The following is a 27,305-nucleotide window of genomic DNA, read 5'->3' on the forward strand; positions in this document are numbered from 1 at the left end:
TGTATTTTATGTAATAAATGTAACCTTGTGTATTTTACTGTCTTTTTACTGCCATGTGCTTAATGGAGTTTTGCATCTGTCCTTGGAGATAATTGGATTACTTCTCAATTATCTCCAGGATAGAAGACTCTGTGGAACTGGTTTTGGGCAGAAAAGCCATGCTTCATTTGTTCACAAAGGACTATGATCTATCTTTTGAACCACTGGACCAATTTGTATTTGGAGTATGCTGATTCTGAAAATGTAAGTTTTATGTGAATGTGATGCATACTTTTAAAGTTATGAATAATGTGGAAAAACTGTATTTCTCTGCTTGTGATAATTACATTACCCATTTTGTAATGGCACCCCTTTATGCCCAGGGTGCCATTACAAAAGATGAGAGCGGAAAAGTGGGGGATTAGCTCAAATGGTAGAGTGCTCGCTTAGCATGTGAGAGGTAGCGGGATCGATGCTTCTTCTTTTAAATGAAGGGTGCTTAGTTGAACTTTTTGTTTACCTGGATGTCATTGCCACAGCAGCATGTTGCAAAATGTTTAACTGCTTACCTGATTCTTCAAAAATGTCCTACTTTGACATTGAGTGAACTCACAAATTACCTTCGATAGCTCAGCTGGTAGAGCGGAGGACTGTAGTTGGTATATGATAGCAATCCTTAGGTCGCTGGTTCAATTCCGGCTCGAAGGACATTTGTTTTTCTCTCTTGTAGAGCAGAGGACTGTATGTTGCATGTCTGTATTTTATGTAATAAATGTAACCTTGTGTATTTTACTGTCTTTTTACTGCCATGTGCTTAACGGAGTTTTGCATCTGTCCTTGGAGATAATTGGATTACTTCCCAATTATCTCCAGGATAGAAGACTCTGTGGAACTGGTTTTGGGCAGAAAAGCCATGCTTCATTTGGTCACAAAGGACTACGATCTATCTTTTGAACCACTGGACCAATTTGTATGATTCTGACCTATGTTTGTATTTGGAGTATGCTGATTCTGAAAATGTAAGTTTTATGTGAATGTGATGCATACTTTTAAAGTTATGAATAATGTGGAAAAACTGTATTTCTCTGCTTGTGATAATTACATTACCCATTTTGTAATGGCACCCCTTTATGCCCAGGGTGCCATTACAAAAGATGAGTGCGGAAAAGTGGGGGATTAGCTCAAATGGTAGAGCGCTCGCTTAGCATGTGAGAGGTAGCGGGATCGATGCCCGCATTCTCCAGTGGCTTCTTCTTCTTTTAAATGAAGGGTGCTTAGACTGTATGTTGCATGTCTGTATTTTATGTAATAAATGTAACCTTGTGTATTTTACTGTCTTTTTACTGCCATGTGCTTAATGGAGTTTTGCATCTGTCCTTGGAGATAATTGGATTACTTCTCAATTATCTCCAGGATAGAAGACTCTGTGGAACTGGTTTTGGGCAGAAAAGCCATGCTTCATTTGTTCACAAAGGACTACGATCTATCTTTTGAACCACTGGACCAATTTGTATTTGGAGTATGCTGATTCTGAAAATGTAAGTTTTATGTGAATGTGATGCATACTTTTAAAGTTATGAATAATGTGGAAAAACTGTATTTCTCTGCTTGTGATAATTACATTACCCATTTTGTAATGGCACCCCTTTATGCCCAGGGTGCCATTACAAAAGATGAGAGCGGAAAAGTGGGGGATTAGCTCAAATGGTAGAGCGCTCGCTTAGCATGTGAGAGGTAGCAGGATCGATGCCCGCATTCTCCAGTGGCTGCTTCTTCTTTTAAATGAAGGGTGCTTAGACTGTATGTTGAATGTCTGTATTTTATGTAATAAATGTAACCTTGTGTATTTTACTGTCTTTTTACTGCCATGTGCTTAATGGAGTTTTGCATCTGTCCTTGGAGATAATTGGATTACTTCCCAATTATCTCCAGGATAGAAGACTCTGTGGAACTGGTTTTGGGCAGAAAAGCCATGCTTCATTTGGTCACAAAGGACTACGATCTATCTTTTGAACCACTGGACCAATTTGTATGATTCTGACCTATGTTTGTATTTGGAGTATGCTGATTCTGAAAATGTAAGTTTTATGTGAATGTGATGCATACTTTTAAAGTTATGAATAATGTGGAAAAACTGTATTTCTCTGCTTGTGATAATTACATTACCCATTTTGTAATGGCACCCCTTTATGCCCAGGGTGCCATTACAAAAGATGAGAGCGGAATAGTGGGGGATTAGCTCAAATGGTAGAGTGCTCGCTTAGCATGTGAGAGGTAGCGGGATCGATGCTTCTTCTTTTAAATGAAGGGTGCTTAGTTGAACTTTTTGTTTACCTGGATGTCATTGCCACAGCAGCATGTTGCAAAATGTTTAACTGCTTACCTGATTCTTCAAAAATGTCCTACTTTGACATTGAGTGAACTCACGAATTACCTTCGATAGCTCAGCTGGTAGAGCGGAGGACTGTAGTTGGTATATGATAGCAATCCTTAGGTCGCTGGTTCAATTCCGGCTCGAAGGACATTTGCTTTTCTCTCTTGTAGAGCAGAGGACTGTATGTTGCATGTCTGTATTTTATGTAATAAATGTAACCTTGTGTATTTTACTGTCTTTTTACTGCCATGTGCTTAACGGAGTTTTGCATCTGTCCTTGGAGATAATTGGATTACTTCCCAATTATCTCCAGGATAGAAGACTCTGTGGAACTGGTTTTGGGCAGAAAAGCCATGCTTCATTTGGTCACAAAGGACTACGATCTATCTTTTGAACCACTGGACCAATTTGTATGATTCTGACCTATGTTTGTATTTGGAGTATGCTGATTCTGAAAATGTAAGTTTTATGTGAATGTGATGCATACTTTTAAAGTTATGAATAATGTGGAAAAACTGTATTTCTCTGCTTGTGATAATTACATTACCCATTTTGTAATGGCACCCCTTTATGCCCAGGGTGCCATTACAAAAGATGAGAGCGGAATAGTGGGGGATTAGCTCAAATGGTAGAGTGCTCGCTTAGCATGTGAGAGGTAGCGGGATCGATGCTTCTTCTTTTAAATGAAGGGTGTTTAGTTGAACTTTTTGTTTACCTGGATGTCATTGCCACAGCCGCATGTTGCAAAATGTTTAACTGCTTACCTGATTCTTCAAAAATGTCCTACTTTGACATTGAGTGAACTCACGAATTACCTTCGATAGCTCAGCTGGTAGAGCGGAGGACTGTAGTTGGTATATGATAGCAATCCTTAGGTCGCTGGTTCAATTCCGGCTCGAAGGACATTTGCTTTTCTCTCTTGTAGAGCAGAGGACTGTATGTTGCATGTCTGTATTTTATGTAATAAAATTAACCTTGTGTATTTTACTGTCTTTTTACTGCCATGTGCTTAATGGAGTTTTGCATCTGTCCTTGGAGATAATTGGATTACTTCCCAATTATCTCCAGGATAGAAGACTCTGTGGAACTGGTTTTGGGCAGAAAAGCCATGCTTCATTTGGTCACAAAGGACTACGATCTATCTTTTGAACCACTGGACCAATTTGTATGATTTTGACGTATGTTTGTATTTGGAGTATGCTGATTCTGAAAATGTAAGTTTTATGTGAATGTGATGCATACTTTTAAAGTTATGAATAATGTGGAAAAACTGTATTTCTCTGCTTGTGATAATTACATTACCCATTTTGTAATGGCACCCCTTTATGCCCAGGGTGCCATTACAAAAGATGAGAGCGGAATAGTGGGGGATTAGCTCAAATGGTAGAGTGCTCGCTTAGCATGTGAGAGGTAGCGGGATCGATGCTTTTTCTTTTAAATGAAGGGTGCTTAGTTGAATTTTTTGTTTACCTGGATGTCATTGCCACAGCAGCATGTTGCAAAATGTTTAACTGCTTACCTGATTCTTCAAAAATGTCCTACTTTGACATTGAGTGAACTCACGAATTACCTTCGATAGCTCAGCTGGTAGAGCGGAGGACTGTAGTTGGTATATGATAGCAATCCTTAGGTCGCTGGTTCAATTCCGGCTCGAAGGACATTTGCTTTTCTCTCTTGTAGAGCAGAGGACTGTATGTTGCATGTCTGTATTTTATGTAATAAATGTAACCTTGTGTATTTTACTGTCTTTTTACTGCCATGTGCTTAATGGAGTTTTGCATCTGTCCTTGGAGATAATTTGATTACTTCCCAATTATCTCCAGGATAGAAGACTCTGTGGAACTGGTTTTGGGCAGAAAAGCCATGCTTCATTTGGTCACAAAGGACTACGATCTATCTTTTGAACCACTGGACCAATTTGTATGATTCTGACCTATGTTTGTATTTGGAGTATGCTGATTCTGAAAATGTAAGTTTTATGTGAATGTGATGCATACTTTTAAAGTTATGAATAATGTGGAAAAACTGTATTTCTCTGCTTGTGATAATTACATTACCCATTTTGTAATGGCACCCCTTTATGCCCAGGGTGCCATTACAAAAGATGAGTGCGGAAAAGTGGGGGATTAGCTCAAATGGTAGAGCGCTCGCTTAGCATGTGAGAGGTAGCGGGATCGATGCCCGCATTCTCCAGTGGCTTCTTCTTCTTTTAAATGAAGGGTGCTTAGACTGTATGTTGCATATCTGTATTTTATGTAATAAATGTAACCTTGTGTATTTTACTGTCTTTTTACTGCCATGTGCTTAATGGAGTTTTGCATCTGTCCTTGGAGATAATTGGATTACTTCCCAATTATCTCCAGGATAGAAGACTCTGTGGAACTGGTTTTGGGCAGAAAAGCCATGCTTCATTTGTTCACAAAGGACTACGATCTATCTTTTGAACCACTGGACCAATTTGTATTTGGAGTATGCTGATTCTGAAAATGTAAGTTTTATGTGAATGTGATGCATACTTTTAAAGTTATGAATAATGTGGAAAAACTGTATTTCTCTGCTTGTGATAATTACATTACCCATTTTGTAATGGCACCCCTTTATGCCCAAGTGCCATTACAAAAGATGAGAGCGGAAAAGTGGGGGATTAGCTCAAATGGTAGAGCGCTCGCTTAGCATGTGAGAGGTAGCGGGATCGATGCCCGCATTCTCCAGTGGCTTCTTCTTCTTTTAAATGAAGGGTGCTTAGACTGTATGTTGCATGTCTGTATTTTATGTAATAAATGTAACCTTGTGTATTTTACTGTCTTTTTACTGCCATGTGCTTAATGGAGTTTTGCATCTGTCCTTGGAGATAATTGGATTACTTCCCAATTATCTCCAGGATAGAAGACTCTGTGGAACTGGTTTTGGGCAGAAAAGCCATGCTTCATTTGTTCACAAAGGACTACGATCTATCTTTTGAACCACTGGACCAATTTGTATTTGGAGTATGCTGATTCTGAAAATGTAAGTTTTATGTGAATGTGATGCATACTTTTAAAGTTATGAATAATGTGGAAAAACTGTATTTCTCTGCTTGTGATAATTACATTACCCATTTTGTAATGGCACCCCTTTATGCCCAGGGTGCCATTACAAAAGATGAGAGCGGAATAGTGGGGGATTAGCTCAAATGGTAGAGTGCTCGCTTAGCATGTGAGAGGTAGCGGGATCGATGCTTCTTCTTTTAAATGAAGGGTGCTTAGTTGAACTTTTTGTTTACCTGGATGTCATTGCCACAGCAGCATGTTGCAAAATGTTTAACTGCTTACCTGATTCTTCAAAAATGTCCTACTTTGACATTGAGTGAACTCACGAATTACCTTCGATAGCTCAGCTGGTAGAGCGGAGGACTGTAGTTGGTATATGATAGCAATCCTTAGGTCGCTGGTTCAATTCCGGCTCGAAGGACATTTGCTTTTCTCTCTTGTAGAGCAGAGGACTGTATGTTGCATGTCTGTATTTTATGTAATAAATGTAACCTTGTGTATTTTACTGTCTTTTTACTGCCATGTGCTTAATGGAGTTTTGCATCTGTCCTTGGAGATAATTGGATTACTTCCCAATTATCTCCAGGATAGAAGACTCTGTGGAACTGGTTTTGGGCAGAAAAGCCATGCTTCATTTGGTCACAAAGGACTACGACCTATCTTTTGAACCACTGGACCAATTTGTATGATTCTGACCTATGTTTGTATTTGGAGTATGCTGATTCTGAAAATGTAAGTTTTATGTGAATGTGATGCATACTTTTAAAGTTATGAATAATGTGGAAAAACTGTATTTCTCTGCTTGTGATAATTACATTACCCATTTTGTAATGGCACCCCTTTATGCCCAGGGTGCCATTACAAAAGATGAGTGCGGAAAAGTGGGGGATTAGCTCAAATGGTAGAGCGCTCGCTTAGCATGTGAGAGGTAGCGGGATCGATGCCCGCATTCTCCAGTGGCTTCTTCTTCTTTTAAATGAAGGGTGCTTAGACTGTATGTTGCATGTCTGTATTTTATGTAATAAATGTAACCTTGTGTATTTTAGTGTCTTTTTACTGCCATGTGCTTAATGGAGTTTTGCATCTGTCCTTGGAGATAATTGGATTACTTCCCAATTATCTCCAGGATAGAAGACTCTGTGGAACTGGTTTTGGGCAGAAAAGCCATGCTTCATTTGTGTCAGGATCGGGACAGGGATCCAACACGCAGAGTACAAAGAGTGGAATAGTACGTATACCGGGCCTTAGAATGGCCGGACTAACGTACCGAGAGTAATAGAGAATAGTCAGAGACAAGCCGAGGTCGAGGGAACGAGAAGACAGATAAGCGAGGGACAAGCCGGGTCAAGGGATAACAGAGAAGCAGGAAAGTACAACAAGCCGAGTCAAAACCAAATAGAGCAAACGAGAATACCAGAGCACTGAGTGACTAGACAAGCTAGAACCACGACAGGGCAATGAGCTGAAGGGAGAAGTAAGCTTAAATACCCTGGCTCCGGATGGTAAGCACGCCTCTGACAAGTACCGATTGGATATCGGACACTTGAGTGGCAGGTCGCTCGTGATAGCGTCAAGACGTCACGTATTGAGCGTCCTGCTAGAAAAGGACGTGGATTCCTCGCGGCCGGTGTTTAAGTGACTGGATGAACCGCGAGGAACGGAGGGAGCAGCTCGCCTGGACGGATAAACCACCAAGTCTCTACCTCCCTTAGAGGTAGAGACCTCAGGTACCCTGACAGTACCCCCCCTCTCAGATACGCCCACCGGGCGGAAGGAACCGGGGCGAGATGGGAAGCGGAGGTGAAATGCTCTGCGAAGGCGAGAAGCATGAACGTCCTCCTGAGGTACCCAACTCCTCTCCTCAGGACCATATCCCCTCCAGTTGACCAGATATTGCAATTTTCCCCTCGAAATTCTGGAATCAATGATGGAGCTGACCTCGTACTCCTCCCGACCCTCCACCTGAACAGGACGAGGTGAGGAAACCTTAGAGGAGAATTTGTTGCAAATAAGAGGTTTCAACAAGGAGACATGAAATGAGTTAGGAATGCGTAAGGCAGGTGGCAGAGCCAGGCGATACGCAACCGGATTGATACGAGTGAGAACCCTGTAAGGGCCTATGTAGCGAGGAGCAAATTTCATAGATGGAACTTTTAGGCGAACATTCTTAGTACTCAACCATACCCTATCCCCAGGGACAAAAACAGGAGCCGCTCTTCTATGCTTGTCAGCGTGTTTCTTGAACAACGAGGAACTATGTAACAGAATTTGCCGAGTCTGATCCCATAATGTCTTCAGGTTGGCGACATGATCATCAACCGACGGTATCCCCTGAGAAGAGGAAACCGAAGGAAAAATCGAAGGATGAAAGCCATAGTTCATGAAGAAAGGGCTAGAGCGAGTTGAATCGCAAACAAGGTTATTGTGTGCGAACTCCGCCCAAGGAATCAGACCGACCCAATCGTCCTGGTGTTCGGAAACAAAGCAACGCAGATATTGTTCGATCTTTTGATTGGTACGTTCAGCAGCTCCGTTAGACTGAGGGTGATAGGCAGAGGAAAAGTTCAATTTGATGCCCATTTGAGAAAAAAAGGATCTCCAGAAACGTGAGACAAATTGAGAGCCTCTATCAGAAACAATCTCCGAAGGAATCCCATGTAGACGAAAAACCTCTCTCGCAAAAATCTCCGCCAATTCAGAAGAAGTCGGAAGTTTAGGTAATGGCACGAAATGAGCCATCTTAGTAAATCTATCCACCACCGTGAGAATAACAGTCTGTCTCTTGGAAGCAGGCAAATCAACGATAAAGTCTATGGACAAGCAGGACCAAGGTCTCTCAGGAACGTCCAAGGGGTGTAACAGGCCACATGGAGAAGCATGAGGTAGTTTAGTCTTGGCACAAGTTTCACAAGCTGCGACGAACTCCTCAATATCTTTTCGAAGTGAAGGCCACCAGAAATCCTTGGATATCAGAGAGTATGTCTTGCGAATACCAGGATGACCAGCTACTTTACTTTCGTGAAAACATTGTAAGAGCTCCAGTTGAAGTTCAGGAGGAACAAAGTTTCTTCCCTCAGGAGTGTTTCCGGGGGCTAGATGTTGTGACTTCAAGATCTGGTCAAGTAGCGGGGAATGAATTTTGAGACTGGTATTAGCAATAATATTGCATTTGGGTACAATGGAGGACATAAGTGGTTCAACTGAAGCAGAGGGCTCATATTGGCGAGATAGCGCATCGGCTTTAGAATTATTTGACCCAGGTCTGTAAGTCAGAACGTAATTGAAATGGGTAAGAAACAACGACCAACGAGCCTGCCTGGAGGACAAACGCTTGGCCTCTCCGATATAAGACAAATTTTTGTGGTCAGTTAGAATGGTAACAGGATGTAATGTACCCTCCAATAAATGTCTCCACTCTTTCAAAGCCTTGATAACCGCTAGTAATTCTCTGTCACCAATGTCATATCTGCTTTCAGTACCGGTCAATTTTTTAGAGAAAAATCCACATGGATGTAATGGTTTATCAACACCCAACCTTTGAGATAGGACAGCACCTAAACCAGTCTCCGATGCGTCTACCTCAAGTAGAAAAGGCAGAGAAGTGTCGGGGTGAACTAAAATTGGAGCGGAAGCGAAAAGCTCCTTGAGAGTTTTGAACGCAAGGAGAGCTTCAGTAGTCCAATTCTTAGTATCAGCCCCCTGTTTGGTCATATTAGTGATAGGTGCGATAATGGAAGAATAGCCCTTAATAAAGCGCCTATAATAATTAGAAAAACCAATAAATCTCTGTACGGCTTTAAGACCTTTGGGTAAAGGCCACTCTAGAATGGATTGGAGCTTATTCGGATCCATCTTAAATCCCTCCCCAGAGATCACATAGCCGAGAAAGGTTACCTGGGTCTGATCAAAGCTACATTTCTCCAACTTGCAGTACAAGCCATGCTGGAGAAGCTTGTGCAAAACCCTCCTGACTTGCTTGTGATGAGTCTCAATCTCACTAGAATGAATGAGTATATCATCTAGGTATACAATGACGCAATCTTGCTGAAATTCCCTAAGAACCTCATTTATCAGATCCTGGAATACAGCTGGCGCATTGCATAACCCAAAAGGCATAACAGTATATTCATAGTGACCATATCGAGTATTGAATGCCGTCATCCACTCATGTCCCTGCTGGATTCTCACCAAGTTATATGCCCCTCTGAGGTCTAACTTGGTGAAAATTGTAGAGCCCTTCAAACGATCGAAGAGTTCGGTGATCAAGGGAATCGGGTAGGCATTTTTAATGGTTATCTTATTTAGGCCTCGATAGTCAATACAAGGTCTCAAAGAACCATCCTTCTTTTTAACAAAAAAAAATCCAGCCCCGGCAGGAGAGGAGGACCTCCTAATGAATCCCTTGTCTAAATTTTCGTGAATATACTCCTCTAGAACTGAGTTCTCTTTCGTAGATAACGGGTATACATGACCTCTGGGCGGCATGGTACCAGGAAGTAAATTAATTTTGCAATCAAAGGACCTGTGTGGGGGTAAGGTATCGGCTTTCTTTTTGTCAAATACAGCCTTTAAATCTAGATACTGAGACGGAATTTGTGTCTCTGTAGGATTGTCAGAGTTAGTCGATGTGTTGGTCAAGCCGAGAGGTGAGACCTTCCGCAAGCATTTCTCTTGACAATTCTGTCCCCACGAAACTATCTCCCCTGACTCCCAATTAATAATAGGGTTATGCCTCCTCAACCAGGAGTACCCCAGAACTATGGGAATAGACGGAGAAGAAATGAGCAGTAAGGATATGTCCTCTCTATGTAGGATGCCAACAGTTAAGTTAATCGGTATGGTCTCATGGAAAATAACAGGCTCAAGTAACGGTCTACCATCGATGGCCTCAACAGCCAGTGGTGTCTCTTTTAACTGGGATGGAATAGCATGCTTGGCAGCAAAACCCTGATCTATAAAGCTCTCAGCAGCTCCAGAATCGATTAGTGCCATAGTCTTAACTACTCCCTTTTCCCACTTTAAAGAAACGGGTAACAGAAGCCTGAGCTCTTTGTAGTTGTGAATAGAGGACAAAGTAGAAACACCCAAGGCCTGTCCTCTAAAGGAACTTAGGTGCGAGCGTTTCCCGAACGATTGGGACAATTTAGGCGTAAATGACCTCTGACTCCACAATACATACATAAACCCTCCCTTCTCCTGTACTGTCTCTCCCTCTCTGTGAGATGAGTACTGCCTATCTGCATAGGTTCAGGAATACGTAAGTCCTCGAACTCAGAATTTTGAAAGGTAGGCGCTAGTTTAAAGGAGGGTCTACGGGTCCTATCTCGAGTGTTCTGCCTCTCTCTTAAGCGTTCATCAATACGAGATATAAAAGAGATTAAATCCTCCAAATTTTCAGGGAGTTCTCTAGTAGCGACCTCGTCAAGAATTACATCTGATAACCCATTCAGAAACACATCTATATAAGCCTGTTCGTTCCACTTAACTTCTGCCGCCAAGGACCTGAACTCTAGTGCATAATCCACAAGTGTTCGATTGTCCTGTCTAAGGCGCAACAGTAATCTAGCTGCATTGACCTTTCTACCAGGAGGGTCAAAAGTTCTTCTAAACGCAGCTACAAAGGCATTATAATTATAGACTAGTGGATTATCATTCTCCCATAAAGGATTGGCCCATCTCAAAGCTTTTTCAATGAGTAAAGTAATAACAAATCCAACCTTCGCTCTATCTGTAGGATAAGAGCGGGGTTGTAATTCGAAATGGATGCTAATCTGGTTTAGAAAGCCACGACACCTCTCCGGTGACCCGCCATAACGTACTGGTGGGGTAATACGGGAAGAAGCACCTACAGTGGCTACCTCTAGGCCTGAGACTGCAGGAGAAATAGACGGAGTACGTGTCTCCTCAGGTGGATTACTAGCACGAGACAAAAGTGCCTGTAGTGCCAAAGCCATCTGATCCATCCTATACTCCATGGCGTCAAACCTGGGATCCGAAGAACCAAGCTGACTGTTTGTACCTGCAGGATCCATTGGCCCTGTCGTAATGTCAGGATCGGGACAGGGATCCAACACGCAGAGTACAAAGAGTGGAATAGTACGTATACCGGGCCTTAGAATGGCCGGACTAACGTACCGAGAGTAATAGAGAATAGTCAGAGACAAGCCGAGGTCGAGGGAACGAGAAGACAGATAAGCGAGGGACAAGCCGGGTCAAGGGATAACAGAGAAGCAGGAAAGTACAACAAGCCGAGTCAAAACCAAATAGAGCAAACGAGAATACCAGAGCACTGAGTGACTAGACAAGCTAGAACCACGACAGGGCAATGAGCTGAAGGGAGAAGTAAGCTTAAATACCCTGGCTCCGGATGGTAAGCACGCCTCTGACAAGTACCGATTGGATATCGGACACTTGAGTGGCAGGTCGCTCGTGATAGCGTCAAGACGTCACGTATTGAGCGTCCTGCTAGAAAAGGACGTGGATTCCTCGCGGCCGGTGTTTAAGTGACTGGATGAACCGCGAGGAACGGAGGGAGCAGCTCGCCTGGACGGATAAACCACCAAGTCTCTACCTCCCTTAGAGGTAGAGACCTCAGGTACCCTGACAATTTGGTCACAAAGGACTACGATCTATCTTTTGAACCACTGGACCAATTTGTATGATTCTGACCTATGTTTGTATTTGGAGTATGCTGATTCTGAAAATGTAAGTTTTATGTGAATGTGATGCATACTTTTAAAGTTATGAATAATGTGGAAAAACTGTATTTCTCTGCTTGTGATAATTACATTACCCATTTTGTAATGGCACCCCTTTATGCCCAGGGTGCCATTACAAAAGATGAGAGCGGAATAGTGGGGGATTAGCTCAAATGGTAGAGTGCTCGCTTAGCATGTGAGAGGTAGCGGGATCGATGCTTCTTCTTTTAAATGAAGGGTGCTTAGTTGAACTTTTTGTTTACCTGGATGTCATTGCCACAGCAGCATGTTGCAAAATGTTTAACTGCTTACCTGATTCTTCAAAAATGTCCTACTTTGACATTGAGTGAACTCACGAATTACCTTCGATAGCTCAGCTGGTAGAGCGGAGGACTGTAGTTGGTATATGATAGCAATCCTTAGGTCGCTGGTTCAATTCCGGCTCGAAGGACATTTGCTTTTCTCTCTTGTAGAGCAGAGGACTGTATGTTGCATGTCTGTATTTTATGTAATAAATGTAACCTTGTGTATTTTACTGTCTTTTTACTGCCATGTGCTTAATGGAGTTTTGCATCTGTCCTTGGAGATAATTGGATTACTTCCCAATTATCTCCAGGATAGAAGACTCTGTGGAACTGGTTTTGGGCAGAAAAGCCATGCTTCATTTGGTCACAAAGGACTACAATCTATCTTTTGAACCACTGGACCAATTTGTATGATTTTGACGTATGTTTGTATTTGGAGTATGCTGATTCTGAAAATGTAAGTTTTATGTGAATGTGATGCATACTTTTAAAGTTATGAATAATGTGGAAAAACTGTATTTCTCTGCTTGTGATAATTACATTACCCATTTTGTAATGGCACCCCTTTATGCCCAGGGTGCCATTACAAAAGATGAGAGCGGAAAAGTGGGGGATTAGCTCAAATGGTAGAGCGCTCGCTTAGCATGTGAGAGGTAGCGGGATCGATGCCCGCATTCTCCAGTGGCTGCTTCTTCTTTTAAATGAAGGGTGCTAAGACTGTATGTTGCATGTCTGTATTTTATGTAATAAATGTAACCTTGTGTATTTTACTGTCTTTTTACTGCCATGTGCTTAATGGAGTTTTGCATCTGTCCTTGGAGATAATTGGATTACTTCCCAATTATCTCCAGGATAGAAGACTCTGTGGAACTGGTTTTGGGCAGAAAAGCCATGCTTCATTTGGTCACAAAGGACTACGATCTATCTTTTGAACCACTGGACCAATTTGTATGATTCTGACCTATGTTTGTATTTGGAGTATGCTGATTCTGAAAATGTAAGTTTTATGTGAATGTGATGCATACTTTTAAAGTTATGAATAATGTGGAAAAACTGTATTTCTCTGCTTGTGATAATTACATTACCCATTTTGTAATGGCACCCCTTTATGCCCAGGGTGCCATTACAAAAGATGAGAGTGGAATAGTGGGGGATTAGCTCAAATGGTAGAGTGCTCGCTTAGCATGTGAGAGGTAGCGGGATCGATGCTTCTTCTTTTAAATGAAGGGTGTTTAGTTGAACTTTTTGTTTACCTGGATGTCATTGCCACAGCAGCATGTTGCAAAATGTTTAACTGCTTACCTGATTCTTCAAAAATGTCCTACTTTGACATTGAGTGAACTCACGAATTACCTTCGATAGCTCAGCTGGTAGAGCGGAGGACTGTAGTTGGTATATGATAGCAATCCTTAGGTCGCTGGTTCAATTCCGGCTCGAAGGAAATTTGTTTTTCTCTCTTGTAGAGCAGAGGACTGTATGTTGCATGTCTGTATTTTATGTAATAAATGTAACCTTGTGTATTTTACTGTCTTTTTACTGCCATGTGCTTAACGGAGTTTTGCATCTGTCCTTGGAGATAATTGGATTACTTCCCAATTATCTCCAGGATAGAAGACTCTGTGGAACTGGTTTTGGGCAGAAAAGCCATGCTTCATTTGGTCACAAAGGACTACGATCTATCTTTTGAACCACTGGACCAATTTGTATGATTCTGACCTATGTTTGTATTTGGAGTATGCTGATTCTGAAAATGTAAGTTTTATGTGAATGTGATGCATACTTTTAAAGTTATGAATAATGTGGAAAAACTGTATTTCTCTGCTTGTGATAATTACATTACCCATTTTGTAATGGCACCCCTTTATGCCCAGGGTGCCATTAAAAAAGATGAGAGCGGAAAAGTGGGGGATTAGCTCAAATGGTAGAGCGCTCGCTTAGCATGTGAGAGGTAGCGGGATCGATGCCCGCATTCTCCAGTGGCTGCTTCTTCTTTTAAATGAAGGGTGCTAAGACTGTATGTTGCATGTCTGTATTTTATGTAATAAATGTAACCTTGTGTATTTTACTGTCTTTTTACTGCCATGTGCTTAATGGAGTTTTGCATCTGTCCTTGGAGATAATTGGATTACTTCCCAATTATCTCCAGGATAGAAGACTCTGTGGAACTGGTTTTGGGCAGAAAAGCCATGCTTCATTTGGTCACAAAGGACTACGATCTATCTTTTGAACCACTGGACCAATTTGTATGATTATGACCTATGTTTGTATTTGGAGTATGCTGATTCTGAAAATGTAAGTTTTATGTGAATGTGATGCATACTTTTAAAGTTATGAATAATGTGGAAAAACTGTATTTCTCTGCTTGTGATAATTACATTACCCATTTTGTAATGGCACCCCTTTATGCCCAGGTTGCCATTACAAAAGATGAGAGCGGAATAGTGGGGGATTAGCTCAAATGGTAGAGTGCTCGCTTAGCATGTGAGAGGTAGCGGGATCGATGCTTCTTCTTTTAAATGAAGGGTGCTTAGTTGAACTTTTTGTTTACCTGGATGTCATTGCCACAGCAGCATGTTGCAAAATGTTTAACTGCTTACCTGATTCTTCAAAAATGTCCTACTTTGACATTGAGTGAACTCTCGAATTACCTTCGATAGCTCAGCTGGTAGAGCGGAGGACTGTAGTTGGTATATGATAGCAATCCTTAGGTCGCTGGTTCAATTCCGGCTCGAAGGACATTTGCTTTTCTCTCTTGTAGAGCAGAGGACTGTATGTTGCATGTCTGTATTTTATGTAATAAATGTAACCTTGTGTATTTTACTGTCTTTTTACTGCCATGTGCTTAACAGAGTTTTGCATCTGTCCTTGGAGATAATTGGATTACTTCCCAATTATCTCCAGGATAGAAGACTCTGTGGAACTGGTTTTGGGCAGAAAAGCCATGCTTCATTTGGTCACAAAGGACTACGATCTATCTTTTGAACCACTGGACCAATTTGTATGATTCTGACCTATGTTTGTATTTGGAGTATGCTGATTCTGAAAATGTAAGTTTTATGTGAATGTGATGCATACTTTTAAAGTTATGAATAATGTGGAAAAACTGTATTTCTCTGCTTGTGATAATTACATTACCCATTTTGTAATGGCACCCCTTTATGCCCAGGGTGCCATTACAAAAGATGAGAGCGGAATAGTGGGGGATTAGCTCAAATGGTAGAGTGCTCGCTTAGCATGTGAGAGGTAGCAGGATCGATGCTTCTTCTTTTAAATGAAGGGTGCTTAGTTGAGCTTTTTGTTTACCTGGATGTCATTGCCACAGCAGCATGTTGCAAAATGTTTAACTGCTTACCTGATTCTTCAAAAAAGTCCTACTTTGACATTGAGTGAACTCACGAATTACCTTCGATAGCTCAGCTGGTAGACCGGAGGACTGTAGTTGGTATATGATAGCAATCCTTAGGTCGCTGGTTCAATTCCGGCTCGAAGGACATTTGCTTTTCTCTCTTGTAGAGCAGAGGACTGTATGTTGCATGTCTGTATTTTATGTAATAAATGTAACCTTGTGTATTTTACTGTCTAATTACTGCCATGTGCTTAATGGAGTTTTGCATCTGTCCTTGGAGATAATTGGATTACTTCCCAATTATCTCCAGGATAGAAGACTCTGTGGAACTGGTTTTGGGCAGAAAAGCCATGCTTCATTTGGTCACAAAGGACTACGATCTATCTTTTGAACCACTGGACCAATTTGTATGATTCTGACCTATGTTTGTATTTGGAGTATGCTGATTCTGAAAATGTAAGTTTTATGTGAATGTGATGCATACTTTTAAAGTTATGAATAATGTGGAAAAACTGTATTTCTCTGCTTGTGATAATTACATTACCCATTTTGTAATGGCACCCCTTTATGCCCAGGGTGCCATTACAAAAGATGAGAGCGGAATAGTGGGGGATTAGCTCAAATGGTAGAGTGCTCGCTTAGCATGTGAGAGGTAGCGGGATCGATGCTTCTTCTTTTAAATGAAGGGTGCTTAGTTGAACTTTTTGTTTACCTGGATGTCATTGCCACAGCAGCATGTTGCAAAATGTTTAACTGCTTACCTGATTCTTCAAAAATGTCCTACTTTGACATTGAGTGAACTCACGAATTACCTTCGATAGCTCAGCTGGTAGAGCGGAGGACTGTAGTTGGTATATGATAGCAATCCTTAGGTCGCTGGGTCAATTCCGGCTCGAAGGACATTTGTTTTTCTCTCTTGTAGAGCAGAGGACTGTATGTTGCATGTCTGTATTTTATGTAATAAATGTAACCTTGTGTATTTTACTGTCTTTTTACTGCCATGTGCTTAACGGAGTTTTGCATCTGTCCTTGGAGATAATTGGATTACTTCCCAATTATCTCCAGGATAGAAGACTCTGTGGAACTGGTTTTGGGCAGAAAAGCCATGCTTCATTTGGTCACAAAGGACTACGATCTATCTTTTGAACCACTGGACCAATTTGTATGATTCTGACCTATGTTTGTATTTGGAGTATGCTGATTCTGAAAATGTAAGTTTTATGTGAATGTGATGCATACTTTTAAAGTTATGAATAATGTGGAAAAACTGTATTTCTCTGCTTGTGATAATTACATTACCCATTTTGTAATGGCACCCCTTTATGCCCAGGGTGCCATTACAAAAGATGAGAGCGGAAAAGTGGGGGATTAGCTCAAATGGTAGAGCGCTCGCTTAGCATGTGAGAGGTAGCGGGATCGATGCCCGCATTCTCCAGTGGCTGCTTCTTCTTTTAAATGAAGGGTGCTAAGACTGTATGTTGCATGTCTGTATTTTATGTAATAAATGTAACCTTGTGTATTTTACTGTCTTTTTACTGCCATGTGCTTAACGGAGTTTTGCATCTGTCCTTGGAGATAATTGGATTACTTCCCAATTATCTCCAGGATAGAAGACTCTGTGGAACTGGTTTTGGGCAGAAAAGCCATGCTTCATTTGGTCACAAAGGACTACGATCTATCTTTTGAACCACTGGACCAATTTGTATGATTCTGACCTATGTTTGTATTTGGAGTATGCTGATTCTGAAAATGTAAGTTTTATGTGAATGTGATGCATACTTTTAAAGTTATGAATAATGTGGAAAAACTGTATTTCTCTGCTTGTGATAATTACATTACCCATTTTGTAATGGCACCCCTTTATGCCCAGGGTGCCATTACAAAAGATGAGAGCGGAATAGTGGGGGATTAGCTCAAATGGTAGAGTGCTCGCTTAGCATGTGAGAGGTAGCGGGATCGATGCTTCTTCTTTTAAATGAAGGGTGCTTAGTTGAGCTTTTTGTTTACCTGGATGTCATTGCCACAGCAGCATGTTGCAAAATGTTTAACTGCTTACCTGATTCTTCAAAAAAGTCCTACTTTGACATTGAGTGAACTCACGAATTACCTTCGATAGCTCAGCTGGTAGACCGGAGGACTGTAGTTGGTATATGATAGCAATCCTTAGGTCGCTGGTTCAATTCCGGCTCGAAGGACATTTGCTTTTCTCTCTTGTAGAGCAGAGGACTGTATGTTGCATGTCTGTATTTTATGTAATAAATGTAACCTTGTGTATTTTACTGTCTAATTACTGCCATGTGCTTAATGGAGTTTTGCATCTGTCCTTGGAGATAATTGGATTACTTCCCAATTATCTCCAGGATAGAAGACTCTGTGGAACTGGTTTTGGGCAGAAAAGCCATGCTTCATTTGGTCACAAAGGACTACGATCTATCTTTTGAACCACTGGACCAATTTGTATGATTCTGACCTATGTTTGTATTTGGAGTATGCTGATTCTGAAAATGTAAGTTTTATGTGAATGTGATGCATACTTTTAAAGTTATGAATAATGTGGAAAAACTGTATTTCTCTGCTTGTGATAATTACATTACCCATTTTGTAATGGCACCCCTTTATGCCCAGGGTGCCATTACAAAAGATGAGAGCGTAATAGTGGGGGATTAGCTCAAATGGTAGAGTGCTCGCTTAGCATGTGAGAGGTAGCGGGATCGATGCTTCTTCTTTTAAATGAAGGGTGCTTAGTTGAACTTTTTGTTTACCTGGATGTCATTGCCACAGCAGCATGTTGCAAAATGTTTAACTGCTTACCTGATTCTTCAAAAATGTCCTACTTTGACATTGAGTGAACTCACGAATTACCTTCGATAGCTCAGCTGGTAGAGCGGAGGACTGTAGTTGGTATATGATAGCAATCCTTAGGTCGCTGGGTCAATTCCGGCTCGAAGGACATTTGTTTTTCTCTCTTGTAGAGCAGAGGACTGTATGTTGCATGTCTGTATTTTATGTAATAAATGTAACCTTGTGTATTTTACTGTCTTTTTACTGCCATGTGCTTAACGGAGTTTTGCATCTGTCCTTGGAGATAATTGGATTACTTCCCAATTATCTCCAGGATAGAAGACTCTGTGGAACTGGTTTTGGGCAGAAAAGCCATGCTTCATTTGGTCACAAAGGACTACGATCTATCTTTTGAACCACTGGACCAATTTGTATGATTCTGACCTATGTTTGTATTTGGAGTATGCTGATTCTGAAAATGTAAGTTTTATGTGAATGTGATGCATACTTTTAAAGTTATGAATAATGTGGAAAAACTGTATTTCTCTGCTTGTGATAATTACATTACCCATTTTGTAATGGCACCCCTTTATGCCCAGGGTGCCATTACAAAAGATGAGTGCGGAAAAGTGGGGGATTAGCTCAAATGGTAGAGCGCTCGCTTAGCATGTGAGAGGTAGCGGGATCGATGCCCGCATTCTCCAGTGGCTTCTTCTTCGTTTAAATGAAGGGTGCTTAGACTGTATGTTGCATGTCTGTATTTTATGTAATAAATGTAACCTTGTGTATTTTACTGTCTTTTTACTGCCATGTGCTTAATGGAGTTTTGCATCTGTCCTTGGAGATAATTGGATTACTTCTCAATTATCTCCAGGATAGAAGACTCTGTGGAACTGGTTTTGGGCAGAAAAGCCATGCTTCATTTGTTCACAAAGGACTACGATCTATCTTTTGAACCACTGGACCAATTTGTATTTGGAGTATGCTGATTCTGAAAATGTAAGTTTTATGTGAATGTGATGCATACTTTTAAAGTTATGAATAATGTGGAAAAACTGTATTTCTCTGCTTGTGATAATTACATTACCCATTTTGTAATGGCACCCCTTTATGCCCAGGGTGCCATTACAAAAGATGAGAGCGGAATAGTGGGGGATTAGCTCAAATGGTAGAGTGCTCGCTTAGCATGTGAGAGGTAGCGGGATCGATGCTTCTTCTTTTAAATGAAGGGTGCTTAGTTGAACTTTTTGTTTACCTGGATGTCATTGCCACAGCAGCATGTTGCAAAATGTTTAACTGCTTACCTGATTCTTCAAAAATGTCCTACTTTGACATTGAGTGAACTCACGAATTACCTTCGATAGCTCAGCTGGTAGAGCGGAGGACTGTAGTTGGTATATGATAGCAATCCATAGGTCGCTGGTTCAATTCCGGCTCGAAGGACATTTGCTTTTCTCTCTTGTAGAGCAGAGGACTGTATGTTGCATGTCTGTATTTTATGTAATAAATGTAACCTTGTGTATTTTACTGTCTTTTTACTGCCATGTGCTTAATGGAGTTTTGCATCTGTCCTTGGAGATAATTGGATTACTTCCCAATTATCTCCAGGATAGAAGACTCTGTGGAACTGGTTTTGGGCAGAAAAGCCATGCTTCATTTGGTCACAAAGGACTACGATCTATCTTTTGAACCACTGGACCAATTTGTATGATTCTGACCTATGTTTGTATTTGGAGTATGCTGATTCTGAAAATGTAAGTTTTATGTGAATGTGATGCATACTTTTAAAGTTATGAATAATGTGGAAAAACTGTATTTCTCTGCTTGTGATAATTACATTACCCATTTTGTAATGGCACCCCTTTATGCCCAGGGTGCCATTACAAAAGATGAGTGCGGAAAAGTGGGGGATTAGCTCAAATGGTAGAGTGCTCGCTTAGCATGTGAGAGGTAGCGGGATCGATGCTTCTTCTTTTAAATGAAGGGTGCTTAGTTGAACTTTTTGTTTACCTGGATGTCATTGCCACAGCAGCATGTTGCAAAATGTTTAACTGCTTACCTGATTCTTCAAAAATGTCCTACTTTGACATTGAGTGAACTCACAAATTACCTTCGATAGCTCAGCTGGTAGAGCGGAGGACTGTAGTTGGTATATGATAGCAATCCTTAGGTCGCTGGTTCAATTCCGGCTCGAAGGACATTTGTTTTTCTCTCTTGTAGAGCAGAGGACTGTATGTTGCATGTCTGTATTTTATGTAATAAATGTAACCTTGTGTATTTTACTGTCTTTTTACTGCCATGTGCTTAACGGAGTTTTGCATCTGTCCTTGGAGATAATTGGATTACTTCCCAATTATCTCCAGGATAGAAGACTCTGTGGAACTGGTTTTGGGCAGAAAAGCCATGCTTCATTTGGTCACAAAGGACTACGATCTATCTTTTGAACCACTGGACCAATTTGTATGATTCTGACCTATGTTTGTATTTGGAGTATGCTGATTCTGAAAATGTAAGTTTTATGTGAATGTGATGCATACTTTTAAAGTTATGAATAATGTGGAAAAACTGTATTTCTCTGCTTGTGATAATTACATTACCCATTTTGTAATGGCACCCCTTTATGCCCAGGGTGCCATTACAAAAGATGAGTGCGGAAAAGTGGGGGATTAGCTCAAATGGTAGAGCGCTCGCTTAGCATGTGAGAGGTAGCGGGATCGATGCCCGCATTCTCCAGTGGCTTCTTCTTCTTTTAAATGAAGGGTGCTTAGACTGTATGTTGCATGTCTGTATTTTATGTAATAAATGTAACCTTGTATATTTTACTGTCTTTTTACTGCCATGTGCTTAATGGAGTTTTGCATCTGTCCTTGGAGATAATTGGATTACTTCTCAATTATCTCCAGGATAGAAGACTCTGTGGAACTGGTTTTGGGCAGAAAAGCCATGCTTCATTTGTTCACAAAGGACTACGATCTATCTTTTGAACCACTGGACCAATTTGTATTTGGAGTATGCTGATTCTGAAAATGTAAGTTTTATGTGAATGTGATGCATACTTTTAAAGTTATGAATAATGTGGAAAAACTGTATTTCTCTGCTTGTGATAATTACATTACCCATTTTGTAATGGCACCCCTTTATGCCCAGGGTGCCATTACAAAAGATGAGAGCGGAAAAGTGGGGGATTAGCTCAAATGGTAGAGTGCTCGCTTAGCATGTGAGAGGTAGCGGGATCGATGCTTCTTCTTTTAAATGAAGGGTGCTTAGTTGAACTTTTTGTTTACCTGGATGTCATTGCCACAGCAGCATGTTGCAAAATGTTTAACTGCTTACCTGATTCTTCAAAAATGTCCTACTTTGACATTGAGTGAACTCACAAATTACCTTCGATAGCTCAGCTGGTAGAGCGGAGGACTGTAGTTGGTATATGATAGCAATCCTTAGGTCGCTGGTTCAATTCCGGCTCGAAGGACATTTGTTTTTCTCTCTTGTAGAGCAGAGGACTGTATGTTGCATGTCTGTATTTTATGTAATAAATGTAATCTTGTGTATTTTACTGTCTTTTTACTGCCATGTGCTTAACGGAGTTTTGCATCTGTCCTTGGAGATAATTGGATTACTTCCCAATTATCTCCAGGATAGAAGACTCTGTGGAACTGGTTTTGGGCAGAAAAGCCATGCTTCATTTGGTCACAAAGGACTACGATCTATCTTTTGAACCACTGGACCAATTTGTATGATTCTGACCTATGTTTGTATTTGGAGTATGCTGATTCTGAAAATGTAAGTTTTATGTGAATGTGATGCATACTTTTAAAGTTATGAATAATGTGGAAAAACTGTATTTCTCTGCTTGTGATAATTACATTACCCATTTTGTAATGGCACCCCTTTATGCCCAGGGTGCCATTACAAAAGATGAGTGCGGAAAAGTGGGGGATTAGCTCAAATGGTAGAGCGCTCGCTTAGCATGTGAGAGGTAGCGGGATCGATGCCCGCATTCTCCAGTGGCTTCTTCTTCTTTTAAATGAAGGGTGCTTAGACTGTATGTTGCATGTCTGTATTTTATGTAATAAATGTAACCTTGTGTATTTTACTGTCTTTTTACTGCCATGTGCTTAATGGAGTTTTGCATCTGTCCTTGGAGATAATTGGATTACTTCTCAATTATCTCCAGGATAGAAGACTCTGTGGAACTGGTTTTGGGCAGAAAAGCCATGCTTCATTTGTTCACAAAGGACTACGATCTATCTTTTGAACCACTGGACCAATTTGTATTTGGAGTATGCTGATTCTGAAAATGTAAGTTTTATGTGAATGTGATGCATACTTTTAAAGTTATGAATAATATGGAAAAACTGTATTTCTCTGCTTGTGATAATTACATTACCCATTTTGTAATGGCACCCCTTTATGCCCAGGGTGCCATTACAAAAGATGAGAGCGGAAAAGTGGGGGATTAGCTCAAATGGTAGAGCGCTCGCTTAGCATGTGAGAGGTAGCAGGATCGATGCCCGCATTCTCCAGTGGCTGCTTCTTCTTTTAAATGAAGGGTGCTTAGACTGTATGTTGAATGTCTGTATTTTATGTAATAAATGTAACCTTGTGTATTTTACTGTCTTTTTACTGCCATGTGCTTAATGGAGTTTTGCATCTGTCCTTGGAGATAATTGGATTACTTCCCAATTATCTCCAGGATAGAAGACTCTGTGGAACTGGTTTTGGGCAGAAAAGCCATGCTTCATTTGGTCACAAAGGACTACGATCTATCTTTTGAACCACTGGACCAATTTGTATGATTCTGACCTATGTTTGTATTTGGAGTATGCTGATTCTGAAAATGTAAGTTTTATGTGAATGTGATGCATACTTTTAAAGTTATGAATAATGTGGAAAAACTGTATTTCTCTGCTTGTGATAATTACATTACCCATTTTGTAATGGCACCCCTTTATGCCCAGGGTGCCATTACAAAAGATGAGAGCGGAAAAGTGGGGGATTAGCTCAAATGGTAGAGTGCTCGCTTAGCATGTGAGAGGTAGCGGGATCGATGCTTCTTCTTTTAAATGAAGGGTGCTTAGTTGAACTTTTTGTTTACCTGGATGTCATTGCCACAGCAGCATGTTGCAAAATGTTTAACTGCTTACCCGATTCTTCAAAAATGTCCTACTTTGACATTGAGTGAACTCACAAATTACCTTCGATAGCTCAGCTGGTAGAGCGGAGGACTGTAGTTGGTATATGATAGCAATCCTTAGGTCGCTGGTTCAATTCTGGCTCGAAGGACATGTGTTTTTCTCTCTTGTAGAGCAGAGGACTGTATGTTGCATGTCTGTATTTTATGTAATAAATATAACCTTGTGTATTTTACTGTCTTTTTACTGCCATGTGCTTAATGGAGTTTTGCATCTGTCCTTGGAGATAATTGGATTACTTCCCAATTATCTCCAGGATAGAAGACTCGGTGGAACTGGTTTTGGGCAGAAAAGCCATGCTTCATTTGGTCACAAAGGACTACGATCTATCTTTTGAACCACTGGACCAATTTGTATGATTCTGACCTATGTTTGTATTTGGAGTATGCTGATTCTGAAAATGTAAGTTTTATGTGAATGTGATGCATACTTTTAAAGTTATGAATAATGTGGAAAAACTGTATTTCTCTGCTTGTGATAATTACATTACCCATTTTGTAATGGCACCCCTTTATGCCCAGGGTGCCATTACAAAAGATGAGTGCGGAAAAGTGGGGGATTAGCTCAAATGGTAGAGCGCTCGCTTAGCATGTGAGAGGTAGCGGGATCGATGCCCGCATTCTCCAGTGGCTTCTTCTTCTTTTAAATGAAGGGTGCTTAGACTGTATGTTGCATGTCTGTATTTTATGTAATAAATGTAACCTTGTGTATTTTACTGTCTTTTTACTGCCATGTGCTTAATGGAGTTTTGCATCTGTCCTTGGAGATAATTGGATTACTTCTCAATTATCTCCAGGATAGAAGACTCTGTGGAACTGGTTTTGGGCAGAAAAGCCATGCTTCATTTGTTCACAAAGGACTACGATCTATCTTTTGAACCACTGGACCAATTTGTATTTGGAGTATGCTGATTCTGAAAATGTAAGTTTTATGTGAATGTGATGCATACTTTTAAAGTTATGAATAATGTGGAAAAACTGTATTTCTCTGCTTGTAATAATTACATTACCCATTTTGTAATGGCACCCCTTTATGCCCAGGGTGCCATTACAAAAGATGAGAGCGGAAAAGTGGGGGATTAGCTCAAATGGTAGAGTGCTCGCTTAGCATGTGAGAGGTAGCGGGATCGATGCTTCTTCTTTTAAATGAAGGGTGCTTAGTTGAACTTTTTGTTTACCTGGATGTCATTGCCACAGCAGCATGTTGCAAAATGTTTAACTGCTTACCTGATTCTTCAAAAATGTCCTACTTTGACATTGAGTGAACTCACAAATTACCTTCGATAGCTCAGCTGGTAGAGCGGAGGACTGTAGTTGGTATATGATAGCAATCCTTAGGTCGCTGGTTCAATTCCGGCTCGAAGGACATTTGTTTTTCTCTCTTGTAGAGCAGAGGACTGTATGTTGCATGTCTGTATTTTATGTAATAAATGTAACCTTGTGTATTTTACTGTCTTTTTACTGCCATGTGCTTAACGGAGTTTTGCATCTGTCCTTGGAGATAATTGGATTACTTCCCAATTATCTCCAGGATAGAAGACTCTGTGGAACTGGTTTTGGGCAGAAAAGCCATGCTTCATTTGGTCACAAAGGACTACGATCTATCTTTTGAACCACTGGACCAATTTGTATGATTCTGACCTATGTTTGTATTTGGAGTATGCTGATTCTGAAAATGTAAGTTTTATGTGAATGTGATGCATACTTTTAAAGTTATGAATAATGTGGAAAAACTGTATTTCTCTGCTTGTGATAATTACATTACCCATTTTGTAATGGCACCCCTTTATGCCCAGGGTGCCATTACAAAAGATGAGAGCGGAATAGTGGGGGATTAGCTCAAATGGTAGAGTGCTCGCTTAGCATGTGAGAGGTAGCGGGATCGATGCTTCTTCTTTTAAATGAAGGGTGCTTAGTTGAACTTTTTGTTTACCTGGATGTCATTGCCACAGCAGCATGTTGCAAAATGTTTAACTGCTTACCTGATTCTTCAAAAATGTCCTACTTTGACATTGAGTGAACTCACGAATTACCTTCGATAGCTCAGCTGGTAGAGCGGAGGACTGTAGTTGGTATATGATAGCAATCCTTAGGTCGCTGGTTCAATTCTGGCTCGAAGGACATGTGTTTTTCTCTCTTGTAGAGCAGAGGACTGTATGTTGCATGTCTGTATTTTATGTAATAAATATAACCTTGTGTATTTTACTGTCTTTTTACTGCCATGTGCTTAATGGAGTTTTGCATCTGTCCTTGGAGATAATTGGATTACTTCCCAATTATCTCCAGGATAGAAGACTCTGTGGAACTGGTTTTGGGCAGAAAAGCCATGCTTCATTTGGTCACAAAGGACTACGATCTATCTTTTGAACCACTGGACCAATTTGTATGATTCTGACCTATGTTTGTATTTGGAGTATGCTGATTCTGAAAATGTAAGTTTTATGTGAATGTGATGCATACTTTTAAAGTTATGAATAATGTGGAAAAACTGTATTTCTCTGCTTGTGATAATTACATTACCCATTTTGTAATGGCACCCCTTTATGCCCAGGGTGCCATTACAAAAGATGAGTGCGGAAAAGTGGGGGATTAGCTCAAATGGTAGAGCGCTCGCTTAGCATGTGAGAGGTAGCGGGATCGATGCCCGCATTCTCCAGTGGCTTCTTCTTCTTTTAAATGAAGGGTGCTTAGACTGTATGTTGCATGTCTGTATTTTATGTAATAAATGTAACCTTGTGTATTTTACTGTCTTTTTACTGCCATGTGCTTAATGGAGTTTTGCATCTGTCCTTGGAGATAATTGGATTACTTCTCAATTATCTCCAGGATAGAAGACTCTGTGGAACTGGTTTTGGGCAGAAAAGCCATGCTTCATTTGTTCACAAAGGACTACGATCTATCTTTTGAACCACTGGACCAATTTGTATTTGGAGTATGCTGATTCTGAAAATGTAAGTTTTATGTGAATGTGATGCATACTTTTAAAGTTATGAATAATGTGGAAAAACTGTATTTCTCTGCTTGTAATAATTACATTACCCATTTTGTAATGGCACCCCTTTATGCCCAGGGTGCCATTACAAAAGATGAGAGCGGAAAAGTGGGGGATTAGCTCAAATGGTAGAGTGCTCGCTTAGCATGTGAGAGGTAGCGGGATCGATGCTTCTTCTTTTAAATGAAGGGTGCTTAGTTGAACTTTTTGTTTACCTGGATGTCATTGCCACAGCAGCATGTTGCAAAATGTTTAACTGCTTACCTGATTCTTCAAAAATGTCCTACTTTGACATTGAGTGAACTCACAAATTACCTTCGATAGCTCAGCTGGTAGAGCGGAGGACTGTAGTTGGTATATGATAGCAATCCTTAGGTCGCTGGTTCAATTCCGGCTCGAAGGACATTTGTTTTTCTCTCTTGTAGAGCAGAGGACTGTATGTTGCATGTCTGTATTTTATGTAATAAATGTAACCTTGTGTATTTTACTGTCTTTTTACTGCCATGTGCTTAACGGAGTTTTGCATCTGTCCTTGGAGATAATTGGATTACTTCCCAATTATCTCCAGGATAGAAGACTCTGTGGAACTGGTTTTGGGCAGAAAAGC

At 40.6% G+C, this 27,305-nt stretch overlaps 12 non-coding genes across 12 annotated transcripts; all 12 read left to right on the forward strand.

Annotated features, from left to right (window-relative positions):
* Window positions 1–598: 598 nt before the first annotated feature.
* On the forward strand, window positions 599–687 carry TRNAY-GUA (transfer RNA tyrosine (anticodon GUA)). The gene is given in 2 exon segments: window positions 599–635; window positions 652–687. It is a non-coding gene; the product is annotated as a tRNA-Tyr (tRNA).
* Window positions 688–2,412: 1,725 nt separating this feature from the next.
* TRNAY-GUA (transfer RNA tyrosine (anticodon GUA)) lies at window positions 2,413–2,501 on the forward strand. Its single transcript is given in 2 exon segments — window positions 2,413–2,449; window positions 2,466–2,501. It is a non-coding gene; the product is annotated as a tRNA-Tyr (tRNA).
* A 666-nt stretch (window positions 2,502–3,167) lies between these two features.
* Window positions 3,168–3,256, forward strand: TRNAY-GUA (transfer RNA tyrosine (anticodon GUA)). Its single transcript is given in 2 exon segments — window positions 3,168–3,204; window positions 3,221–3,256. It is a non-coding gene; the product is annotated as a tRNA-Tyr (tRNA).
* A 666-nt stretch (window positions 3,257–3,922) lies between these two features.
* Window positions 3,923–4,011, forward strand: TRNAY-GUA (transfer RNA tyrosine (anticodon GUA)). The gene is given in 2 exon segments: window positions 3,923–3,959; window positions 3,976–4,011. It is a non-coding gene; the product is annotated as a tRNA-Tyr (tRNA).
* Window positions 4,012–5,714: 1,703 nt separating this feature from the next.
* TRNAY-GUA (transfer RNA tyrosine (anticodon GUA)) lies at window positions 5,715–5,803 on the forward strand. The gene is given in 2 exon segments: window positions 5,715–5,751; window positions 5,768–5,803. It is a non-coding gene; the product is annotated as a tRNA-Tyr (tRNA).
* Window positions 5,804–12,442: 6,639 nt separating this feature from the next.
* Window positions 12,443–12,531, forward strand: TRNAY-GUA (transfer RNA tyrosine (anticodon GUA)). Its single transcript is given in 2 exon segments — window positions 12,443–12,479; window positions 12,496–12,531. It is a non-coding gene; the product is annotated as a tRNA-Tyr (tRNA).
* Window positions 12,532–13,737: 1,206 nt separating this feature from the next.
* Window positions 13,738–13,826, forward strand: TRNAY-GUA (transfer RNA tyrosine (anticodon GUA)). Its single transcript is given in 2 exon segments — window positions 13,738–13,774; window positions 13,791–13,826. It is a non-coding gene; the product is annotated as a tRNA-Tyr (tRNA).
* A 1,206-nt stretch (window positions 13,827–15,032) lies between these two features.
* Window positions 15,033–15,121, forward strand: TRNAY-GUA (transfer RNA tyrosine (anticodon GUA)). The gene is given in 2 exon segments: window positions 15,033–15,069; window positions 15,086–15,121. It is a non-coding gene; the product is annotated as a tRNA-Tyr (tRNA).
* A 5,500-nt stretch (window positions 15,122–20,621) lies between these two features.
* On the forward strand, window positions 20,622–20,710 carry TRNAY-GUA (transfer RNA tyrosine (anticodon GUA)). The gene is given in 2 exon segments: window positions 20,622–20,658; window positions 20,675–20,710. It is a non-coding gene; the product is annotated as a tRNA-Tyr (tRNA).
* Window positions 20,711–21,895: 1,185 nt separating this feature from the next.
* TRNAY-GUA (transfer RNA tyrosine (anticodon GUA)) lies at window positions 21,896–21,984 on the forward strand. Its single transcript is given in 2 exon segments — window positions 21,896–21,932; window positions 21,949–21,984. It is a non-coding gene; the product is annotated as a tRNA-Tyr (tRNA).
* A 2,999-nt stretch (window positions 21,985–24,983) lies between these two features.
* On the forward strand, window positions 24,984–25,072 carry TRNAY-GUA (transfer RNA tyrosine (anticodon GUA)). Its single transcript is given in 2 exon segments — window positions 24,984–25,020; window positions 25,037–25,072. It is a non-coding gene; the product is annotated as a tRNA-Tyr (tRNA).
* A 1,940-nt stretch (window positions 25,073–27,012) lies between these two features.
* TRNAY-GUA (transfer RNA tyrosine (anticodon GUA)) lies at window positions 27,013–27,101 on the forward strand. Its single transcript is given in 2 exon segments — window positions 27,013–27,049; window positions 27,066–27,101. It is a non-coding gene; the product is annotated as a tRNA-Tyr (tRNA).
* Window positions 27,102–27,305: the final 204 nt, after the last annotated feature.

Source organism: Pelobates fuscus, chromosome 4, assembly GCF_036172605.1.
Source record: "Pelobates fuscus isolate aPelFus1 chromosome 4, aPelFus1.pri, whole genome shotgun sequence".
Lineage (NCBI taxonomy): Eukaryota > Metazoa > Chordata > Amphibia > Anura > Pelobatidae > Pelobates > Pelobates fuscus.